At 38.8% G+C, this 23,894-nt stretch overlaps 1 protein-coding gene across 1 annotated transcript in view; it reads left to right on the top strand.

The window, feature by feature from the left end:
• Positions 1–23,894, top strand: part of LOC121992724 — a 39,980-nt gene that overhangs the window by 5,340 nt on the left and 10,746 nt on the right. The gene's annotated exons all lie outside the window — the stretch shown is intronic.

Below are 23,894 nucleotides of genomic sequence, written 5' to 3'. Positions count from 1 at the left end.
TCGTCCAGCTCACAATTAAAGTAGGGTCCATCAACCTAAAAGCCCTATATCCTTCTTTGGCATCTTATATAACCGTTGTCAGAGAACCAAGTAAATATTCCATATGCAGTCCGTACGTTGGAAGTGTCCACCCTGCAAGCACAGATGTGATGGACCCAATTTATGAAAAGTGTAAAATGTCAGAATGGTTGGTTCTATTTTAGTAATGCATAGATCTTCATGCAGAGAAAAAAAAGTATTATATAAGGGATCTCCACCCATAGGCGCAGGTAAGCTTCGCTTCTAGAATTCGTTGTTCCTTGCTACTGTTCTTAATTCTTTCTTCATATCCCTGTCTAACTTGAGCGTCAGAGTCCTGCATCGGGGACTCTTCCCTGACTTGGTCACTGTCATTTTCTTCTTCTAGCTCTTCTCATTGCTAACTAGGCTCGATCATGGCACCAGGTTCCTCCTGCTCAAAGTATTATCCAGTCAACCTCAAAGCCACCTATTCAGTACGCCACATTGATTTCAGATAGGATCAAATTTGACTTCATATGTGAGAACTTCACATGATTCTAAAACTCGAAGATGGAAGAAGTTGGAAGGTTCACAACAATGACCCTATCGTAAGAGGACCTGGATTTGCTAGTGGCTATCAAAGCCTAAAAGATAGTGCAACAATACTCTTTACTGAACAACCTAGCATTCTAAGTGACAGGACCTCACATAGAGTGGAGGACCAAGGTAGAAGGGCCGATGTAGTTTCCCTCGGTCCCTCCTCTAGCTAGTTTTAATCAGCTACCTGTACGACCGATTGATTTTCCTCCCATGCCCCCATCTTTGATCGCATACCATAGGGCATTGTTCCACACGCCTCTCGATGACATGGGCCGCCCGGAGAGGCCCTAAGGATCATTCTCGGGAGACGCACCCACTCGGGATCAACGGAAAGGGAAGACTCCAGCCCCTAGTGGCTCCCTCAAATGACTAAGCATGTCATTATCCTTAGAAATATTGGAGGATAAATTGTCACCCCACTTCCAATCCCTTGCGATTGGAGAGAATGGAGGCGCGGCCGAATTAGAGGATCACCTACTCAAGTTTAAAAATGTAGTCATCCTCCATTAATACACGGATGGTGTCAAGTGGCGAGTGTTCTTAACTACACTCTCTGTCTTTGCTTAGAGATGGTTTAACCGACTCCCGACTGACTCCATATGCAACTTCAAGGATTTCCGAAAGGCATTTCTCCACCACTTCGCCAATAGCTGTAGGTACCACAAAACCACACTAAGTTTATTCACCTTCAAGTAACGACCCAAGGAGGCTTTGAGGACATACATCAAGTGTTTCAACCAAGTGACCATGGATATCCCTTCGACCACTTTGGAGATTCTGGTAAGTGCTTTCTCCCAAGGGCTCACAGATGAAGACTTCTTTATGTCCCTGATTAAGAATCCTCCTAGGGATTTTGATCACTTGCTAGAAAGGGTGACCAAGTACATTAACTTGGAGGAGGCATAGTCTACTCGGAAGAAGAAGGTGGTTGTGCCTGCTCCTATCTTTACCTCAGAGCACCGAGCCCCTTTCCCTCCTCCTCCATCTAAAGGATCCCAATCGGGCCCCCAACCGCATCCTCGTGAGCATAGGCCAAACATGTGGAGGTCATCTAGACTTTATTTGCTAAGCCTCGCCGGTGGATTCCCAATTTTTGTGCATACCATCAGTCGAAAACCCACAACACTAAAGATTGTTATCGATATAATCTGCGCTGGGCAGCTAATCAAGGGCTTCAACACCGACCTCCTCCTCAAGACAATAGATGCTACCAGCGACTGCACGTACCTCTGAGAGGAGGCTCTGTGAAAGTCGATCGACCCCAACAAAGGCCCTAACAGTAAAATAACCAGGCCTAAGCCCTATCCCTGTTGAACCTCCATGCTAGCAGACTCGACAAGAAGAGAACCGTAACAATGTCGCTTGGGGGGACATAGGCATGATAGCTAGCGGCCCAACGGACGAAGATTCTAACAGAGTTAGAAAGTCACACACATGCCGACTAGAGATTCATGTCATCGACTGTAGTCAAGAACAAGCACAGGGGCCAAAAATCTACTTTGGCCCCAAGTACTTGGAAGGGGTAGAAATACCCCATGATGATATGTTGATCATCAAGGCTATTATATCCAATTATAATATACATCGAAATTTTGTTGATACAGGAAGTTATGTTAATATCATATTCAAGAAGGTGTTCGATCAGTTGGAGATTGATAGGGGTGAACTTCAACCCATGATGACGCCCTTGTACGGATTCATAGGGAATGAAGTGCAGCCAATCAGGCAAATCAGATTGGCTCTCTTTTGTGGAGGAACTCCTGATGAGAACTCGATGATCAACTTTTATAGTGGTAGATGCGCCCTCGGCCTATAATGTGATTTTGGGTTGACTGGCGTTGAATAAGTTCTGAACGGTTGTCTTAACCTTCTATCAAAATATCAAATTCTCGGTGGACAACCAAGTGGGAAAAGTAAGAGAACATTAGCTAATAGCACGCAAGTGCTACGTGGACGTCATCAAAATCGAAGCTTGCACAACTCTTAAGATTCAGGAAACGGAGGTGAACCAATACATGAACCACCCCCGATGTTAATGTTGAACTCCATAGTTATTTTGATGTGATCAACCAAGTTAGTATTGGTTGCTATTGGGAATATAGTATCGGTTCCCCTGTATAAAAATTTTGTATAAGTCCTAAACCATTCCTAACAACCTATTGTGTTCTTTAGAAATTAAATTTGGAATTGCAAATAGAACTTTACATTATTGATTCCAAATTCAACTTATCTGTTCTTAGAGGTTTAGACTTGGATTACAAACGATGCTTAACATTATTGATCCAAATCCACCCATGTTACAAATTCGATTAAATATTTATTTCAAAGTTCGGCTTCCAGGTCAAACGTGGTGAGGCACTAGGCCTTCTTGGGTATGGGGTCATCTACCACTGCCTAGACAAAGCCTTACAAAGAAAACCAATATTTAATTTCCTTATAGTAACCCTAGGTTTAACCAAAAAGAACAATCGAATCACAAACTCGAAAAATAAAAGAAACATAAAATCGAAAACACAAATTCGATAACCTAGATTCATTAGTCTCTTGTGTTTGGTATTTCAAGATCTAAATAAAAGGATGAACTAGTTATGATACTGAAACTAATAACTAGTTATACCTTTTATAGCTTATAGACCTCACGATCTTCTGACGTATTCCTCTTCTTATCTCGGACATCGTGTGGGCGACGATCTACCGAGACGAGAACCCACCTAAGCTTCCTTCTTCTTCAAGCAAGTTTCGGCCAACAACAAACTCCTTGAGTTGAAGAACTTCGGCCACCAACCAAGCTCCAAGGGATGCTAAGAAACAATGCCTCCTATCTCTCTTTCTTCTCCAAGCAAAATCCGGCCACCAAGATCTCTCCAAGAAGATGATGCCGCCAGCCACTTAAGAAGAAGAATAGGGGAAGAGGAAGAAGAGAGGGCCGGCCACCACAAGGAAGAGAGGAATAGAAGATAGATTGTATGAGGTGAGGCACCTCTACCCTCTCTTTTATATTCCTTGATCTTTGCAAATAAGGAAAGTTTTAATTAAAACTTCCTTAATTTCCTTGCCAATGAAAAGGAAAATTTAATTAAACATTCCTTTTATTTATTAATATGGTCAGCCACCTCAATTCCTCCAAACAAGGAAAGTTTTAAACACAAAATTAAAACTTCCTAATTATTTCCGAAAATTTTTAAAATAAAAATTTCTCTTTAAAAATCCATTCATGGTTGGTTATAAAAGGAAACTTTTATAAATTAAAATCTCTCTATTAAAACATGTGGATGATTACAATAAGGAAAGTTTTTCTCAAAATTAAAATCTTCCTTTCAATCTACAAATAAGAAAAGATATCAAATCTTTTCTCTTAATCTTTTGTAGAAACTATAAAAAGGAAAGATTTAATTTTAAAACCCTCTTTTAAAATCATGAGGATGGTTACATAAAAGGAAAGTTTTATCAAAAATTAAAATCTTCCTTTTAACTATAAATAAGGAAAGATATCAAACCTTTCTCTTAATCTTTTCTAGAAAACTATTAAACGAAAGATTTAAATTTTAAACTCACTTTTAAAATCATGGCTTCCACATAAGAAAAGATTTTAAAAAATAAAATCCTTTTAATTGAATGTGGTCAACCAATTAAGCTTGGGTTCAAGCTAGGGCCGGCCACCAACTCACCTTGGTTTGGCCGGCCCTAACTTGGGCTCCAAGCTAGGCTTGGCCGGCCATCTTAAGGTGGGTAAGAAGGTGGGTATGAGTGGGTATAACACTTTATAATTAAGAAGCTACCACAGGGACCGAGAGGAGGAATTGGTTTTGGTCTCCCGATGAACTTGAGCTTCCCGTGTTCGCCCCGAACACCCAACTCGAGTTCATCAATAATATCTCATTCTACTAAAGGGTTATTATTGAACTACCGCACCAATCTCATATTACTATATGGGCTCATTCTTATCATGAGTGTGTTAATCTCCCTGTGTTTAAGATATCGAATGTCCACTAATTAAATAAGTTACTAACAACTCACTTAATTAATATCTAGCTCCAAGAGTAGTACCACTCAACTTTATCGTCATGTCGAACTAAATCCACCTGCAGGGTTTACATGACAATTCTTATGAGCTCCTCTTGGGGACATTATCAACTTAGATCACTAGGACACAGTTTCATTCTATAATCAACAACACACCATATAAATAATACCATTTTCCAACTTATCGGGCCTATTGATTTATCGAACTAAATCACACCCTTTGATAAATTAAAGAAATGAATATTGAGTATATGTGCTTGTTATTATATCATGATTAAGAGCACAAACTTCCATAATAACAAAGGTCTTGTTCTTTTATGCAGTCAGTATAAAAATAACTTACCTTAAATGGTCCTGCTCAATACACTCAGAGTGTACTAGTGTAATTTTATAGTCAAGATAAACTAATACCAAATTACACTACGACTATTCCAATGGTTTGTTCCTATCCATCTTAGTCGTGAGCAACTGTTTATAATTTATAAAGAACTGATAACATGATCTTCTATGTGTGATACCACACACCATGTTATCTACAATATAAATTAATTGAACAACTACACTTAGCATATAAATGTAGACATTTGACCAATGTGATTCTTTATTTCTAAATAAATGTTTACAAAAAACTAGGCTTTTAGTATACACTCTAACAATCTCCCACTTATACTAAAAGACTATGCTGCCATATATCCTACCATACATCTTATTCCCAACCCTTCAACATGCCCATCAAAAGCTCTTGCCTTAAGGACCTTAGTGAAAGGATCTCTCAGGTTATCATCTGATGCAATCTAGGCGGCAACAGCTTCTCCTCGTTATACGATATCTCATATTGGGTGGTACTTGCACTCTATTGTGTTTACTTGCCTTATGGACTTATGGTTTCTTCGAGTTTGCTACTGCACCACTATTATTACAATAAATTGTAATAATTTTTGGGCAAACCAGAAATCATGTCTAAGTCCATCATGAAGTTTCTGAGCCATATAACTTCTATGACTGCCTCAAAGGCTGCCACATACTCAGCTTCTATGGTGGAGTCCGAAAAAGCACCTATGCTTAACACTCCTCCATTGTTATGGCTTCACCTCCTAAAGTAAACACAAAACCCCGAGGTTGACTTACTATTGTCCCTATCTGATTGGAAGTCTGAATTCATGTAACTCACAGAGAGCAAATTATCTGCCTGCTAAACTAGCATATAATCTCTAGTCATTCTCAGGTACTTCAATATATGCTTTATAGCAGCCCAATGTCCTTGTCCAGGTTACTTTGATATCTGCTAACCATGCCCACGGAAAAACAGATATCTGGTCTCGTGTATAACATAGCATACATTAGGCTTCCGACAGCCGAAGCATAAGGAACTGCCTTCATGTCCTCTATCTCCTTTGATGTCTTCGGAGACATCTCTTTAGATAAAGCTACTCCATGTCTAAAAGGTAGAAAACCTTTCTTGGAGTCTTGCATGCTAAAACGAGCTAGGATTGTATTGTTATATGAAACTTGGGATAAGTACAACATTCTTTTCTTACGATCCCTTATTACTTTGATCCCAAGAATATGTGCGGATTCTCCCAAGTCCTTCATATCGAATTGCTTGGACAACCATACCCTTACTTCCGACAACACTTTGATATTATTTCCAACTATCAAAAATATCATCTACGTATAGTACAAGAAATACCACAACGTTTCCATCACACTTTTTGTATACACAAGACTTATTCGGACACTGAATAAATTCATACGACTTGATTACTTCATAAACCGGATGATCCAAGACCTTAAAACTTTGCTTCAATTCATAAATAGACCGATTGAGCTTACATACATGATGCTCTTTGTCCTTTGCAATGAACCCCTCTGGTTGTTCTATATGGATGCTTTCTTCAAGACTTCCTTCAAGGAAAGCTGTCTTGTCATCCACTTGCCAAATCTCATAATCTATATGAGCAGCAATATATAAAAGAATCTGGATAGACTTAAGCATGTCTACCGGTGAACAAGCCTTACTTTGAAAGTTCCGACCTTCCCATCTGTCCTTTTTCTATTGTAGACATAATGGCTTTTACATCATTTGGTGATTCTACAAGCTCCCAGATTTTATCAGAATACATATATTCTAATTCTGTATTCATTGCTCTTTGCAATGATGCTGCATCTTTATCTTGGAGTGCTTCGTCATATATTCGGGGATGAGGTTCATGTTTACCTAGGATGAAGTCCGATGACTCTCCCAAAAACATGAATCTTTCAGGTTGCCTTACAGCCCTCTCACTACGATGAGACACTATCTGTTGTTGTGTATCATTTGTGATACGTGTTACAGTTTCTTGTGATATTTCATCTTGCACTGTTGGTACTAAAATAGGCATGTCCTCTCGTATTTCTTCTAGAACAATTTCACTCATGGGCTTATGGTTCATGACACAATCTTTCTCTAAAAATTGAGCATTGGTGTTAACAATGATCTTCTGATTTTTAGGATTATAAAACAAACCACCATTTGTTCCCTTAGGATATCCCACAAACAGACAAACTTCTGTACATGATTTCAACTTGTTAGTATCTCCCTTCAGCACATGCGCTGGACTACCCCATATTCGAATATAACTCAGACTAGGCTTACGCCCATTCCATAATTTCATGGGAGTAGAGGGTACTGATTTAGAAGATACCATATTCAGAATGTACAATGCTGTTTCCAGAGTATATCCCCAAAACAAATTTGGTAATTCTGAATAACTCATCATTGATCTAACCATTTCCATAAGAGTCATATACCTTCGTTCTGCCACACCATTCTGTTGGGGTGTACCAGGTGCAGACAATTGGGATTGAATTCCATCCTCTGATAAGTAATTCCTAAACTCTCCAAAGAGGTATTCGCCACCACGATCAGACCGTAGTGTCTTAATATTTTTACCATGACGTTTCTCCACATCAACCTTGTACTCTTTGAACTTATCAAAGCATTCAGACTTGTGGTGCATCAAGTAAATATACCCATATCTCGAATAGTCATCTATAAAATATACAAAATATTCGAAACCACCTCTTGCCTGGATAGACATAGGACCACACAAATCAAAATGAACCAGTTCTAATATATCTTTGGCTCTATACCCCTTGGCCTTAAAAGGTCTCTTGGTCATTTTACCTTCCAAGCAAGATTCGCAAGTTGGAAAGTTTTCCAACACTAATGAACCCAAGAGTCCACTGGCTATTAGCCTTTGAATCCTACTTAAGTTAATATGACCAAGTCTTAGATGTCAAAGATATGTTTGGTTCATATCCGAAGGTTGCTTTCTCTTATTAGAATTAGAAGATGTGTTATTAATTTTTATTTGTTGCATCGTGGGAGTTATTGGATTTAGAGTATACAAATTGTCAACCAACGTACCAGAACAGATAACTTCCCTATTTTTCTTGATAACACCTTTGTTATCAAAATAGACAGAATATCCATCCTTGTATTGTTTAGAAACTGAAATCAAGTTCTTTCTAAAACTTCGTACGTAAAGACAATTTCTCAAACCCAATATTTATTCCTATAAACATCTCCCATTGCAACAGCTGCTACTTCTGTAGCATTGCCCATGTAAACAGTGATTTCTCCTTCATGTAGTTGTCGGGTTTCCTGGAACCCCTGCAATGATTTGCAGACATGATCAGTGGTTCTCATATCTACACGCCAGGTACCGGTAGATAACACCACTAGACATGTTTCAATTACTAGAGAATAAGATATACCTATATTATTCTCTTCCTACGAGGACAGTCCGCCTATAATTGTCCAGACTGCTTGCAAATGAAGTACTTGCCTTTCGGCTTCTTCATTCCTTCTTTTAGTCCAGTACCTAGAGATCATACAGTCTTGCCTGTCAGTTCGATTCTAGTGTCTGAAGAGTTCCTTGAGATTGTACATCATGTCATGACCAGTAAGCATGGTCTGATGCTGATATTGCAACACATTTGATATAAAAAACAAATGTAACTCTACGTCATCTCATCTGCCTTGACCCATTTCCTATGATATTCAATCTCCTCTTCACTAGAATCGCTATTAGGCACATTAGGTCAGACCTCCATTAGTACAAACTTATAGCCTTCAGCAGTTAGGACAATGTCCAAGTTTCTTTTCTAATCTATGTAGTTGGGACCAGTAAGTTTGTTCTCTTTCAGTATAATAACTAGTGGGTTGAAAGTCATCCTAAGAATCACAAAATAAACTTTTGGTCAAGACTCTAAATTTAGAATAATATTGATTCCTCAAACAATACTATTTAAATTTATCAACACCTCAAACACCATGAATTTTGCATGCCACGATAGTGTGGACGTATACAAAATCAAACATTTGTAAGAGGAGGTTTTACCCATTAATTTTGTCAACCTAACTTTATGACAAATAAAATGAATAGTTGGTTTTTCTTTCGGTCGCACAAATAATAGTAGTGACTCTGATGGGGAGGGTACTATTAAATGTCCCTAAGTGTATACCATTACTTGATACTTAGTCCATTAAATAGGATTGTGCCCCTTCAGATGGAGAAGATCACACGCTCCTAAATAATTTCCTATAACCATCCATAAAGGAAGTTTGATCTAGTGATCTGCAAACAAACTCATCAGATGGGGAGGGAGACACTCAGAGCCAACACGCAAGTTTGTCACATCACTTACAAATCAGTAATGGAGACCGTGAAATTTATCTACTAATCCCTCTCCCACTTAGTTATTTAAGGTGAGAAATTTTACTATGCAAGCACACATCACAACAAATAAAGCAAAAAATATGGAAAAATAATTTTTCAACTATTATGGCATTTTCCATCACTGTCCTCCGTGTGCTGCCAACCCTAGCTGCTGCCATCTTTAGCCACCGCAATCGGGTTTAGTTGCCGCATCTGTCTTGCTCCTTTTTTCGCTGCGTCTCTGGTCCTCAAAAAGTACCACGCCTTGCAAGGATACGATCCGCAAAAAAAATAGAATTTTACATATATCGATCCTATATTCCGCAAAGAAATGTACATGTAATCTAGATCGAAACAAAAATGTAAAATCCTAAAACTAATACATCTCCTGCTGTATTTAATACATACAATCATGCACACACAAAAATGCCCTTGACATGTCCAAGGGTCCAATCACACACAATATCTATAAGCCATAATAGTTGGAGCCTGCAACCACAGAGTTAGCACATCCTACTATTATCCTGCCTAAATTATGTATGACATGTGCATAATTAAACTGAAAACCAAACACACAAAGGCAAACCCTAGCTCTGATACTAATTGTTGGTTGCTACTGGGAATATAGTATCGGTTCCCCTGTATAAAAATTTTGTATAAGTCCTAAACCATTCCTAACAACCTATTGTGTTCTTTAGAAATTAAATTTGGAATTGCAAATAGAACTTTACATTATTGATTCCAAATTCAACTTATCTGTTCTTAGAGGTTTAGACTTGGATTACAAACGATGCTTAACATTATTGATCCAAATCCACCCATGTTACAAATTCGATTAAATATTTATTTCAAAGTTCGGCTTCCAGGTCAAACGTGGTGAGGCACTAGGCCTTCTTGGGTATGGGGTCATCTACCACTGCCTAGACAAAGCCTTACAAAGAAAACCAATATTTAATTTCCTTATAGTAACCCTAGGTTTAACCAAAAAGAACAATCGAATCACAAACTCGAAAAACAAAAGAAACATAAAATCGAAAACACAAATTCGATAACCTAGATTCATTAGTCTCTTGTGTTTGGTATTTCAAGATCTAAATAAAAGGATGAACTAGTTATGATGCTGAAACTAATAACTAGTTATACCTTTTATAGCTTATAGACCACACAATCTTCTGCCGTATTTCTCTTCTTATCTTGGACGTCGTGTGGACGACGATCTACCGAGACGAGAATCCACCCAAGCTTCCTTCTTCTTCAAGCAAGTTTTGGCCAACAACAAACTCCTTGAGTTGAAGAACTTCGGCTATCAACCAAGCTCCAAGGGATGCTAAGAAACAATGCCTCCTATCTCTCTTTCTTCTCCAAGCAAAATCCGGCCACCAAGATCTCTCCAAGAAGATGATGCCGCCGGCCACTTAAGAAGAAGAATAGGGGAAGAGGAAGAAGAGAGGGCCGGCCACCACAAGGAAGAGAGGAATAGAAGATAGATTGTATGAGGTGAGGCACCTCTACCCTCTCTTTTATATTCCTTGGTCTTGGCAAATAAGGAAAGTTTTAATTAAAACTTCCTTAATTTTCTTACCAATGAAAAGGAAAATTTAATTAAACATTCCTTTTATTTTATTAATGTGGTCGGCCACCTCAATTCCTCCAAATAAGGAAAGTTTTAAACACAAAATTAAAACTTCCTAATTTGTTTCCAAAAATTTTTAAAATAAAAATTTTTCTTTAAAAATCCATTCATGGTTGGTTATAAAAGGAAACTTTTATAAATTAAAATCTCTCTATTAAAACATGTGGATGATTACAATAAGGAAAGTTTTTCTCAAAATTAAAATCTTCCTTTCAATCTACAAATAAGGAAAAATATCAAATCTTTTCTCTTAATCTTTTGTAGAAACTATAAAAATGAAAGATTTAATTTTAAATCTCTCTTTTAAAATCATAAGGATGGTTACATAAAAGGAAAGTTTTATCAAAAATTAAAATCTTCTTTTTAACTACAAATAAGGAAAGATATCAAACATTTCTCTTAATCTTTTGTAGAAAACTATAAAAGGAAAGATTTAAATTTTAAACTCTCTTTTAAAACCATGGCTTCCACATAAGAAAATATTTTAAAAAATAAAATCTTTTTAATTTAATGTGGCCAGCCAATTAAGCTTGGGTTCAAGCTAGGGCCGACCACCAACTCACCTTGGTTTGGCCGGCCCTAGCTTGGGCTCCAAGCTAGGCTTGGCCGGCCACCTTAAGGTGGGTAAGAAGGTGGGTATGGGTGGGTATAACACTTTATAATTAAGAGTCTACGACAGGGACCGAGAGGAGGAATTAGTTTTGGTCTTCCGATGAACTTGAGCTTACCGTGTTCGCCCCGAACACCCAACTCGAATTCATCAATAATATCTCATTCCACTAAAGAGTTATTATTGAACTACCGCACCAATCCCATATTACTATATGGGCTCCTTCTTATCATGAGTGTGTTAATCTCCCTGTGTTTAAGTTATCGAATGCCCACTAATTAAATGAGTTACTAACAACTCACTTAATTAATATCTAGCTCCAAGAGTAGTACCACTCAACCTTATCATCATGTCGGACTAAGTCCACCTGCAGGGTTTACATGATAATCCTTATGAACTCCTCTTGGGGACATTATCAACCTAGATCACTAGGACACATTTTCATTCTATAATCAACAACACACCATATAAATAATATCATTTTCTAACATATCGGGCCTATTGATTTATCGAACTAAATCGCACCCTTTGATAAATTAAAGAAATGAATATTGAGTATATGTGTTTGTTATTATATCATGATTAAGAGTGCACACTTCCATAATTACAAAGGTCTTGTTCTTTTATGCAGTCAGTATAAAAAGAACTTACCTTAAATGATCTTGCTCGATATACTCAGAGTGTACTAGTGTAATTTTATAGTCAAGATAAACTAATACCAAATTACACTACGATTATTCCAATGATTTTTTCCTATCCATCTTAGTCGTGAGCAACTGTTTATAATTTATAAAGAACTGATAACATGATTTTCTGTGTGTGACACCACACACCATATTATCTAAAATATAAATTAATTGAACAACTACACTTAGCATATAAATGTAGACATTTGACCAATGCGATTCTTTATTTCTAAATAAATATTTACAAAAAGCTAGGCTTTTAGTATACACTCTAACAGTTAGATTGGGTCATATTTGATTTCGATCCCTGTGTCTAAGTGTGCAGGAGCTTAGGAGCACAAGAAGTTGAGCGGAAGATGTAGCTAGCGAGAACGATGGCACGGGAAGGGAGCCGACGGGCTTGGTGCATCCGAGGGACGATAGGGTTATGGAAGGCGCCTTCGATGAATAGTACGAAGGCACCTTCCAAGGCTATGGAAGGCACCTTCGGACAGTTAAATTATATGTTGGCAGTGGATAAAGCTTTATCCATGAGTGCCTCGCTGGAGATGCCTTCCAGCCCTATGGAAGGCGCCTTCAGCCTTTTGATAAGATTTTCCAGGGGCTATAAAAAGACTCCTGGACCTAGGAAATAGTATCAACTCTAGTTTTCATTTCCTAGCACATTCCTGAGCTTTTTAAGAGTGTAATATGCTTCTCCGCCTACACAAAGGAGATCTTTCAGCGCTTTCTTTTACCTTGGATTAACAACCACCTAGGTTGTAACCAAGTAATTCCTTTGTGTCATTTTGATTTATTAGTTACTTAATTTCATTTATATAAGTGTGCTACTAATCTGAGTTGAAGAATGAGGAAGGGTTTTATTTTTTTATTTCAGGCAATTCACCCCTCCCCTCTTGCCGACTCCGTTGCGCCAACAAGTAGTACCAGAGCTCAACTGCCTCAGAAGGACTAACCACCGACTGAAGCATCAAAATCAAGATGATAACCAGACCAACGATCTACCCGCAAAGTTCGAAGAGGATTTCACCTCATGAAAAAAAATGCATGGAAGTATTTTTCAAAACCGACTTCGAAATTATGCTAATAATTAAATATGATTTTGTAGCTCCCAAAAACCCCCAAGGAGAAGAAAAAGAAGAATATCATTGGTCCAAGAAGGAGCAAGCAGACTTCGTAGCAAACGGACGAGCCGAATTCCACCTACTCAGTGTACTTCCACCCCAGGAAGTAAATCGAATCGAAGATTGCAACTTAGCAAAGGAACTTTGAGAGAAGTTCCTGGAACTGCACAAAGGAACTTCCGAAACAAAGCTTGCGAGATGGGACATGCTCCGGAATCAACTGACGAACCTCCGGATGGAAGAAGGAGAGTCAGTAACACAACTACACGGAAGAATCAAGGAGCTGATCACCGGACTAACAAACCTCGGAGAAATGGTAACTAATCGGGACGCACAAAGGTATGCTTTAAATGTGTTCCCAAGAACACCTGAATGGACAACTATAGTAGACTTCTACTATATATTCAAGGATCTCGAGGTAAGTACTTTAGAAAGTCTTTTCTTTACTTTCAAATTACACGAATCTCGATGTGCAGGACAAAGAAAGGGATCGAGTCAAAATGTTGCCCTGAAGGCAAGAATAAACGATTCAGATTCCGATGAATCTATTGATGAAAACGAAGCAGCCCTAATGGAAAGAAAGTTTAATAAATTTATTAAATCTAATAAATTTAAATCGCAGACAAAGAGAGATTACCGAAATAAAAGGAAGGTCTGATGCTACAACTATAACGAAGAAGGGCACATCAAAGATGGCTGCCCGAAACTGAAGAACAAAGACAAGGAAAAGAATAAGAAGTCAGCTCAGCCCAAACATAATCTCAAAGCCACGTGGGACGAGTCATCATCCTCTGAATCTGAAATCGAAGCATACGTCGGACTAACCCTAACGACAATCCATCAAGAAGAAGATGAGACCGGCTTAGAGATGAGCATAGATGAAGGGGGAGGATCATCAGAAGAAAACAACGATGAAGGGGGGAGCATCAGAAATTGAGGTAAGTGAGGTACGTGCTCTCTCTCCCAAGCAGTCTTTTAAGTTTATTAAAATTCTTACTAAAGATCTAGTGAAATTAGAAAAGAAAAATGCTGAGTTAAAATTGAATTTAGCAATGACATGCCCTCTAGAAATGTATGATAATCTAAAATTAGAAAATGAAAAATTAAAAATAGAAATCAAAAAATTGAAAAATGACCATGCATGCTTGAAATCATATAACTTTCAAAAATTAAAACTTAGAATTTATGGTAGACTAAATTGGTTTATTAGACATCACCAGGGACAAATAAGGAGAGTTTCAAAAAAATCATCTATCTCCCAAATTTTAAATTAATCCAGTAGGAAGGAACCTATATTGGGTTTCAAAATTATACTTAAATTAAAAGAAAAATTCTAAGGTTTTCAGAAAAGTTAAATGTTAAATTCTTTAAAAGGCTTTGTCTAGAAGTGGTTGATGATCCAATAATCAAGAAGACCTAGTGCTTCGCCACAGCCTGGAAGCTGATTATTGAATTAAATATTTAATTGACAAACTGATAAGCTTATGAAATTAATTAAGATAATGCTTTCAATGTTTGTCAATTTTTGAAAAACTCCATAACTTAGATCAAGTTTTAAAATTTCTTTTACTTGTTTTATTAAATCAAGTTTCTTTTCCTAAAACTTAAATTTTCCATATTTTTACCCTATTTTTTGATGTGATCAAAGGAGGAGAAATATGTACAAGTTTAGGGGGAGTTAGATTTTTTTTTCAAATTCTGAATTCAAATCAGTTTATTTTATACTTAGCATTGCAATTTCTTGTATTGCAAACTTTATACTTTAAATGTTTTTTTATTACTACTTGTTTTTATTACCCTAACTTGAACTTGGGTTGATGCACATCAAAAAGGGAGAGATTGTTAGATTCCGTGGTTGTTTTGATGTGATCAACCAAGTTAGGTTGGGTTCTGTTTAGTTTTGATCCCTGTGTCTAAGTGTGCAGGAGCTTAGGGGCACAGGAAGTTGAGCGGAAGACGCAGCTAGCGAGAAAGATGGCACGGGAAGGGAGCTGACAGGCTCGGTGCATCTGAGGGATGAAAGGGCTGCGGAAGAGTATACCGGTGGACGAGAAAACGTACGTGACGTTCGAGGGACGAGAAGCCGAAGTGGAAGCCTGCTCGAGGAGAAGGCCAGAAATTGGGTTCGGGTGAGCCCTATTCAATGGCCGAAATCACGCAGGAGATCGCAGCAACAAATGAGTGAAATGGAGCTGCAAGTGCTGCTGGAGGCGCCTTCAAAGGCTATTGAAGCCACCTCCGCGCCTTCTGTGAAAAGCGCCTTCCATGGCTGGAAGGCGCTTTCGATGAACAGTGCAAAGGCGCCTTCCAAGGCTATGGAAGACACCTTTGGTCAGTCAAACTAGACGTTGGCAGTGGATAAAGATTTATCCACGAGTGTGTTGCTGGAGGCGCCTTCCAGTCCTATGGAAGGCGCTTTCAGCCTTCGGATAAGATTTTCCAGGGGTTATAAAAAAACCCTGGACCTAGGAAATAGTATCAACTCTAGCTTTCATTTTCTAGTACATTCTTGAGCTTTTTAAGAGTGTAATAGGCTTCTCCGCCTACACGAATGAGATCTTTCAGCACTTTCTTTTGCCTCAGATTAACAACCACTTAGGTTGTAACCAACTAATTCCTTTGTGTCTTTTTGATTTATTAGTTACTTAATTTCATTTATATAAGTATGCTACTAATCTGAGTTGAAGAACGAGGAAGGGTTTTATTTTTTATTTCAAGCAATTCACCCCTCTCCTTTTGCCGACCCCGCTGCGCTAACAGTTAATTTATGAAGAGAAAGAATAAGTGCAGATCCATCAAGGCCGACCAGAGGCTACCACTCAGATAGTGGCCAATTTGACCCCTCGAGATTAAGGCAGAACTAATCACATATTTAGCGCGCAATAATGATGTATTCACTTGAGCACTCTAGGAGATTACTAACATATCTCTAGATGTTATGGAGCATGTGCTCTATGTTTGCCCGGATGCTCGGATAATTAAGCAAAGGAAGAGAGATTTTATAGCCGAGCAAAGCAAGATCATCCGAGCTAATGTTGACAAGCTGCTGAAGGAAGGGCACATTTGGGAGGTACAATTCCTAAGTTAGTTGGCCAACATAGTGCTGATGTCCAAACTAGGGAACAGATGATGCGTTTGTGTGGATTTATGAGACTTGAACAAAGCATGCCTAAAAGATTATTACTCTTTACCGCATATTGATCAAGTGGTGGATTCAACTTCCGGTTGTGAGTTGATATCCATGTTGGATGCATATCAGGATTATCACCAAGTCCCGTTGTCTAAGGGGGACTAGGAGAATGTTAGTTTCATCACTGTAGAAGGAACCTATTGTTATAATGTTATGTTGTTTGGACTAAAGAATACATGCGCTGCTTATCAATGACTTATGAACAAAGTATTCCAGAAGTAAATTGGAAGAAATATAATGGTGTATGTGGATGTCATTCTGATCAAGTCTTTCTAAGCGGTCGACCTATGTGCAGACATTGACAAGACGTGTCGAACATTAAGAGAATATGGACTCAAGCTCAACCCTAGCAAGTTCTTATTTAGAGCCAAGAGTGGATGTTTCCTTGGTTACATAGTGACCAAGCGGGGGATTGAGAATAACCCTAGTAAAGTGTAGGCTCTTCGAGATATGGCGCCCCGGCGTAATCTGAAGGAAACACTGCTACTGATTGAGTGAATCATGACACTGTCCTGGTTCATCTCGAATTGTCCGATCAGAGTCTACCCTTCTTCAAAATACTCTGGTGAGTCACCAAGTTTCATTGAGATGTCGAGTGCGACAAAGTGCTAGAGGAGCTTGATGATTACTTGTCCACCTTGCTTGTGCTCGCTAAACCAATAGTTAACGAGCCATTATGGGTGTACTTGTCCACTACTGAAGGAGTGGTCGGATCGGTCTTAGTGAGGTAGGAGAGAAATGAGCAACGACCAATGTACTTCTTAAGTCATATATTGAAAGATGTCGAATGTCACTACACTGCTCTTGAAAAATTAGCGTTCGGGCTAGTCTTAGTTGCATGGAGGTTACGTCCTTACTTTATTTCTCATCCAATTATAGTATTAATTAATAGTACTATCGACAGAGTACTAGTGAACCTAGAGGCCTGGGGGAGTTTGATCAAGTAGACCATGGAACTAAATGAGTATGATATACAATATTAGCCCCGAACGACGATCAAAGCTCAAGCATTGACGAACTTCATGATGGAGATACAAAAGACAAAACTGGAGGAAACATTGAAGATCTACGTAGATGGGTTGTCCACCTTACAGAGCAGTAGGGTTGGAATCCTCATGGTATCGCCCTACGAAGGCAGGTTGTAGTTATCTATTCCGTTTGCTTATTAAGCCATAAACAATGAAGTGGAATATGAATCATTGATATCCGGACTGTAAGCCGTGAAGCACATGGAGGTCATCTAAGTCTTAATTCATTTAGATTCTCAGTTGGTGTCCCAGCAGTTGGTTGACAAATTTGAGATAAACAACGAGCAATTGAAGTTGTATGTTGGAGCCTTTGAGAAATTGAAGGAAGGGTTCCAGGAGATGACCTTACAAAAGATCCCCCGAGCGGAAAACCAGAAAACAAATGAGTTGGCCAATTTGGTCGGGGCCTTGGTCCCGTGGACACTATACAAACCAGTGGATAAAACACTGTTAATATTTCACCTTATGGCCAATTTGGGGGAAGGTCTACAGTGAGATGGCCAGCTTCTCTGAGCTGCTTCATGGCCTCCTCCACCCCATAACCAAACATTTTTGAAGTCCACTGGCCAAGGAGGAGATTGAACTCCTGGGAACATAGATAATTCACCTTATGGCTTCAAGATGCTCATCTTCTCCCACCTTGTAGTTGACTAGCTTGACCTTTAATGCCTCCAGCTCGACGTACTTGCTATCTATGGCTTGTTGTTTCTCATCGATCTGTAGTTCTTTTATAGTCTGCTTGGTTGCCTTGCCGGTCAGTTTAAAGGCGTGTGTGGTCTTTTTTTCTTTTAGCTTCTCGGCAAGTGCCCTAGCCTCGACATTCTTCTGATTTAGATCAGATATGGCCTTTATTCTGCGGGCAATCTTGGACTTAAGGTAGGACTTGACGGTCTATACTTGTCTCTGGAGATTCTCCACTTTAGTCGTCTGCGCGAGTCCTCTCTCCTTCTCCTCAGTGACAACCTTCTCATCCCTTAGTAGCAGTCCGCCCTGGACCTCTAGAACCTTCTTTAGATGGGTCATCTCTAAACAAAGTTGATCGAGGGAGGTAGAGGAAGTTCTTGCCTCTGCTAAAGACCCCTTGGGTTTGGTAAGCGTGACTCATCTCTGTTATGTTTTGACATAAGGCCAACCCCGCCACCCAAAATTGAAGCAAGGAGAAGGTTAGGGCAAAGTAAAAAAGAAGAAAGGGAAAATCTACTAATAGAAAAAACTCACCTCGGTAACATCTTGGAAGAGGCGATCCGTCAGTTCTTCTAGAAAGTGCTCAATCGTGTGGGCCACACAGTCGGCCCAGGTCTGTGCCAGGGGGCCTTTCATCTTTATCGTGTACTGAGACGCAAGGGGTTCAAAAGGAATGATGTAGAGTTATTTGTGAGAAGGCAGCCTGAATATGATGCTGACCTTAACGGGCTCAAACCCTTGCGAGCCTGACATAGATTTTGATTTGGGGCTAGATTTGATTTGGGAGAAGGGGCTCTTCTCGTAAGGCTCGATCGACTCTATTGGTGGAGGAGGTAGAGAAGAGATGGGCAACACCGTGATGGGGTCGGTTGGCGTCAGAGGATCGGTCAATGTCTGATCGAAGAGGGCGAGATCCTAAGGATTGACCTCATCTTCGAGGGGAGCAGGCATTGAACTCTCCCACGCTCGAACACCGAATGAGGTAAAAGGGTGTCGGCGGAGGCGAGAAGTGTAGGTGTAGCCGATCGACGCCATTTGCGATGAATGATCAAAGGTTCATCGAAGGTGGGAGAATGGAAAGGAACTGAGACAAGCGCCATGGAGGGTCGGGGAGTGTTACACTACCGTAAGTGTACAGTTGTCGTAAAGTAATAAAAATACCAATCCCATAGGGACTGTTAATTAAGCACTAGTTGAATTCACACGATGAATTATCTAGACAATCAAAGGATGGTTTTATCACTAGCACTTGTGAGAGATTGAGAAGAGAGAGAGAGAGAGAGAGGATAGAGAGGGAAAGAGTGTGGGCACAAGTGAACAAAGATAAGGAGGAGTTGGATGGTGAATAAATGATTCTAGAAATTCTGTTTCACTATGACGCTAGTTAATGTTCTTGCACATTGTTCATCTCCTTACCTCTATGCCTACACTCTTGTAGGATTTCTAACTAAAGTTCGGCTCAACCCTATGAAGATCATGTCGGAGAGTTTACATAAGTTCAAATGCTATTGAGTAAAGAAACGACTCTATAAAGTCCAGTTAGAAAGTCTGGTTAAAGGGTTACCCTCTGTCACAAGACCTCCGGTGATATAAATCTAGATTATACAAGTTACTTCATTACATTAATTTGGGAGAAAGCCTCTAAACTCTAATTATCTTCTCTTGTAGGGAATTTCCCTCTGTTTCAAAGAAGATACCCGAGAGAATAAGCGATATCCTCTATCACAAGGTCCTCGGTTAAATAAAGTAAAGTATCCCCTCTACATGGTGGCCAAAACTCTACATCTAAATATATTGACCTCATGCATTTCGTCAAATACACACAAAGCACAACACATAGAAAATGATATAAACATTTCATTGAACAAGGAAATGATATATACATAATTTATACATCAACAACATATTATAAATACTTCCTACATCCTAAAAATTAGAGAATCTACTTCATTACAAGGGAATACAACCAAAAGATGAAGAAAATAGCAAACTACAATTCAAGATATGTAAATAGAGATAAGAGAATGTTTATCCTTGAAGCTCGATGTCATTGGAGATGTTCCCTTACTCTAGAAGTGGACTGATAATGCAGATCGGTGAAGATAAAGCTTCTAGTATTCCCCCAAGGAGGAGATCCTTTCTCCAAGGAATGAGGGTGGAACCCCCAAACCAAAGATGAGTAAAAGGGGAGAAAATATCCTTTCTAGCAGGGGGCACAACCCCCTCATGTTCTTCGCCACATGTTCGTTCTTGGAGGCACAACCAAAGCATGTATCGGCACGGGTGAGGGGGTACAGCCGCGCCTTTTGACATGGTTAGCCTCTGAATTATCTCTATACATATGTTAAGGTCGTGCCATTTGTCATGGTCGGACCACGATTCGCTCTAAAAAGGGGGGCACGACCGTGTGATTTCACATGACCGCCCCTCGATTAGCTACTAGTAGGAGGCACGACCATATCATTTGGCACGACCTACCTATGACTGCTCTCTAGTAATGGGGCACGATCGTGCCTGTGGGGAACGATCATGCCTATGGGGCACGATCATGCCTGTGGGGCACGATCATACTTGTGGGGCATGACCTCCTCGTGTATAGTGGGGGTGGAGGCACACGGTCATGCCAGGGGGCATGGTCATGTTGTTAGTCTTCTTCCAGAGTTGCTCTAATGTACCTTTCCATTCTATCTTTACTCCAAATTATGTCTTGTCAATCAAAATAAGGAAATAGCAGATCTCCCAATAAATAGAATAGAAGTATGGCATAGTAATGGAATAGAGTGCAATAAATATAGATTATATGCATGAAATACAAGTAGATATGCGTCAAATAATGTCTAAAAATATATATAATCTACGCACATCATACTCCCAGATTTAAACCTTTGCTTGTCCTCAAGCAAAAACTATAATCTAGACTCTTGTGGTTAAATAGTGCATCATAATCTCTATCTAAGCATTCTAATCATATCAAATAATTTTATTGGTGAGCAAGATATAAAAATTGTTTGAATATGACCAAAGAAATAGTTCTTTGTGTTCAGTACAATAAGTGACCTATTTTTTTCAAGGTTTAATCCCTAAGTCTAGTTAAGTCGTCATGGGACTATATTACGTATGCTTCATCGATAGACACTTATCTACCACATGCATAGTTCATATCTCTCAAACTACACAAGATCTTAAAGGATTTCTTGAAATCAGGATAAACATAACATTTATTTTTTCAGTAACCTAAAGGGTTTCTTGGAATCAAGAGAATCAAGGTAAATTGTTAATTTTCACTGATGATAACTGTTTTCTATTCCTTATTCAAATGATGATTTTTTTTTATGCTTTATAGGTGAAGCACTAACACATATGCAAATATACAAATGAAAATGCATGGATTTTGATTTTTCTAAGTGAGTTGCCATGATCTGAGATTATCCAGCTACTAAAATGTAATTGAGAGGTTACCTTAGAAACATAAGTACTAGTCTAGTTTTATAAATCATGACTATTTTTAGAGTTATCTGCCTTTAAAATTAGACAAAATATAAAAAGATCCTAAAATAAGGCCAATACTTAAACTCTTAAGTGAAAACATTGTTCACTTTATGCTATCATGGATAGAAAAAGATAGATCACTATACATACTAGCACCATTCGTCAAAAATAAATCATATGAAATCTAGAATAAACGTGTTAGTATTTTTATATTAAGGAAAAAATAATCATGATGCGATGAATGATGTAACTAAAAAAATATTATGTAAAAAGAAAATTAATTGAAAACTAAACTATAATCCAACACATTCGCCCAGAGTTAAACTTTTCATTGTCCCCAATGAAAATTAGAAATGTAATATGGATGAGATTTTAAAGTTATAGAAGTTACCAAGTGATGAGCTTTAGATGATTGAGATATTCATGTGCTAAAAATGCTCCTCTATCTGATATTCACATTCCTCTACAACTTTGAGACTTACAAAAAGAAATTAGACAAGAGAAAATAGAGGGTTTGTGTTATGAAAAAGAAAATAAACTAGAAAGAAATTAAAAACTTAAATGAAAACAAGAAAGGACTTGGGTTGCCTCCCAAGAAGCGTTTATTTTAGGTCATTAGCTCAACCCCTTATTTGGTTCACTTAAATTATGATCTTGTCAGAGTGAGAAGCCTCCGAACTTTCCGGCAAATGACCCGAAATGTAGAGGGTTCATCATGGGAAACATATCGTGAGAAATTGCTCTATCCTTCTTCTTCTCCTTGAATATTCTCTCTAAAGGTTGGAGAAGGTACAGTTGAAGGGTCCAAGCCAAGAGTGTGATTATTACAGTTGATGTTGAGGCCTTATTATGATGAAAGTAAGATATAGGCAATAGTGGGAGTCTACAGCCTTGGGGTCACTGGCTATCCACCACTTTCCACTCTAAGGGTTGCATACTAATATCAACAACTACCTCATATATGATCTCATCATCAATCAAGCATTTATTATCAGGAGTTATAACAAGAACAACAACAAGGTTGGTTGAATATGCATCACAAGTACTTTTTGTAGGACCGTTGGTCACATGAGAGGGGGGGGGGGGGGGGAATCACGTGTATTTTAAAACTTATCTTTTTATTTTTTAAATTAGTGTGCAGTGGAATAAAATGGACTAAGTAAGAAATCAACCACAAGAAAATAAAGGGTTTTAACTTGGTTCAGAGCATTTGATGACTCCTACTCCAAAACCTAAATCCCTTAGACCTATCGATGGGAAATCCACTAAATTCTCTACCAGTAAACTCCTGATAGAGTAATCAAATACAAGAATATGAAGAAGGACAGTGTAACAAACTTACACTTCCTTTTGTAGATGTAATAAGTATGGACAAATAAAAATTCTTTACCAACAAAAATGGAAATCCGAATGCGCTTGCGTGTTAGTGTCAGTCTTCCAGTAGCGGTTGGGCGTAGTAGAACAGTAGTATAGCCGCAATGTGAAGATAAAGTAGTAAAACAATTGTTTGAACTCGTATGAAAGTTCTGTATTGAGGGATGACTGAACAGTGCTTTTCTGGAGTGTTGAGGGCACCTCCAACCTCATTCGAGGCGCCTCCAACCGCAAATTCAATCTCGAAATATTTGGCCTCTATTAGCTCCAATGTCTGCGGTTTCTATCAGAGTGGGTGTGCCTCCAACTCGCTTCGAGGCATCTCTGCACACCTCTGAGGCACCTCCAATGCGCTCCAAGGTGCCTTCACACAGCAAACTTCTATCCCTGAAGTTTATCTACGCGCAGGTGCCTCTGCTGGGTCCAAGGTGCCTCCACGCAATTCTGAGGCATTTCCTTGCAACGCCGAGATGCCTCAGACATTGTTCATCCAAGGTGATTATTTACAATTCAATTATACAAGTTCATGTTAGTCTAATAACAAAAAATAACTTGTAAAACAGAGTTAGTACAGTTTAAATGAAATGATTATTAATTAGATCTTATCTTCCCAAGACCAAGATCTAGTCATGGTCTTAGCTTAGACATCTAAAATAGCTCTAAGTTGGATCGTGCTTATAGTCCCACTAGGATTTATCCTCACTGGAACACTCTCCTCTGTAACTTACCTTACTTACCATTTGCAGTCAC

The sequence above is a fragment of the Zingiber officinale genome, chromosome 1B (genome assembly GCF_018446385.1).
Source record: "Zingiber officinale cultivar Zhangliang chromosome 1B, Zo_v1.1, whole genome shotgun sequence".
Lineage (NCBI taxonomy): Eukaryota > Viridiplantae > Streptophyta > Magnoliopsida > Zingiberales > Zingiberaceae > Zingiber > Zingiber officinale.
Note: the sequence above shows the minus strand (reverse complement) of the source record. Positions and strands in the feature narration are given on the sequence as shown.